The 1,766-nt window shown below is 42.7% G+C and overlaps 1 pseudogene; it reads left to right on the top strand.

Annotated features, from left to right (window-relative positions):
- LOC100960026 overlaps window positions 1-499 on the top strand; it is a 20,216-nt pseudogene extending 19,717 nt beyond the window's left edge.
- The last annotated feature ends 1,267 nt before the right edge of the window (window positions 500-1,766 follow it).

Below are 1,766 nucleotides of genomic sequence, written 5' to 3'. Positions count from 1 at the left end.
TTTTTTTTAGAAAGAGTCTCACTCAGTCTCCCTGGGGTTGATTGCTGTGGCATCATAGCTCACAGCAACCTCAAACTCTTGAGCTCAAGTGATTCTCTTGCCTCAGCCTCCTGAGTAGCTGAGACTACATGCGCCTGCCATACAAGGTGAGAACTAGAGTAAGGGCCCTAAAACGCTGTGAAGGAAGAGGTTCAGCTAAAATAATGATAATAATCAGCCACTGTCTCCTTGTTTGCTTGATAATGAAGGAACGGGCTCAGCTAAAATAATGATAATAATCAGTCACTGTCCTCTTGTTTGCTTCTCTATAATTGCTATGCTAGAGGGCACAGGTGATAGCCATAAAGATGTTTAACTTTTCTCAGCAAATAACTTCACCCATTTAGTACCTAAGGGTAGTTACTGAAAAATCTTCCAGGTCCTGCTCTCCATTGGGTTGGCTGACTCACCCAGACAGAGGCCCATCCCAGGCTGCTCCACCCTGAAACCAGCCAATTAGCAGGCCCTGATTGCCTAATCCTCTGCCCGCCAAACTGTCTCTAAAAATCCTGTCTCCTCAATTCTTGGGGAGGCAGATATGAGAAATTTCTCCTGTCTCTGTACTTAGTACTGTGCAGAATAAACTCTTTCTCTGCTGTAACCCTGGAAGTCTGGATACTGGCTTTCTCCTGGGCAGTGGGCAGATCAACCTGGCTGGGCAGCAGTAGAGTCAACAGGATTTGCTGGGAGTGGATGTATTTGGAAAATAGAGTAAAATGGATTTGCTGATGTTTAGATTGAGATGTGAGGAAAAGGGAAGAGTCAAGCCTGATTCTAAGGTTGTTTAGCCTGAGCAACCTGGTCAATACAAATGCCTTTCACTAAGATGGAGAAATTCAATAGTGTAGTTTAGCACTTGTTAAATCTGATGGGCCTTTTAGACATCTAAAAGGATGAGATAGCCATGAAATAAATTTTTGAGTCTAAAGTTCAGAGGAAAGGTCGAGGCTGGCAATATAAATTTTGGAGTTGTTAGTACAAGAAAAGTTGTTAGTACATTTAATTCCATTGGACTAGATAAAATCACCTAGAGAATGAATAGAGATAAAGAAAAGAAAATCTACAGAATTAGGTCACTTTCCCCAGAAGTAAAGCTTCTGAGACAATGATTGAAGGCACTTGATTCATTCAGAGGGCTCTCTCTCCTCAACAACAACCTGTAAGGTCATAAGGGAAATTTAATAAAAAAGAGGGAGATTGGAGTCCTAATCCTTGGTTGAGACATGGGGGACTTATAGCCCCTGTGGGTTAAACTGACCTACTCTGAGACAAGGAGGCTGGACTTTCATACTCTTGAATTAGTCATTGGCTATAAGAGAAAGAAGTGGGAAATATACTTCCAGACATCTCCCAGGAGGGGGATCCTATTAGACAAAAACAATTCTCCAGCAGTCGCAAGTATAAGCCTTTCAATGGAGCACTTAGGGCAGCAGGAGGATGAGTGAAATGTCCGATGAAAAAGTAAGGCCTGTTAGAGCCTCAGGACCGTCCAGGACTAAGGACTAAGCCTTTAGATATCTGGATGATGAGGCAAAGGTATAGGCAGCGAGAGAGAGAGGAATGACCCAGAAGTTCAGCGAAAAAGGTATTTTGAGGAAAAGTTGCTAACAAAACACTAGTATAGGAATAAATCTAATTAAAAATGTGAAAGTCTGATGGGGCGTGATGGCTTATGCCTGTAATCCTAGCACCTAGCAAGCTGAGGCAGATGGATTGCCTGAACTCAC

This window comes from Otolemur garnettii, unplaced genomic scaffold (assembly GCF_000181295.1).
Source record: "Otolemur garnettii isolate 467f Iridium unplaced genomic scaffold, OtoGar3 scaffold00010, whole genome shotgun sequence".
NCBI lineage: Eukaryota > Metazoa > Chordata > Mammalia > Primates > Galagidae > Otolemur > Otolemur garnettii.
This window is presented reverse-complemented; position numbering and strand designations above follow the sequence as displayed.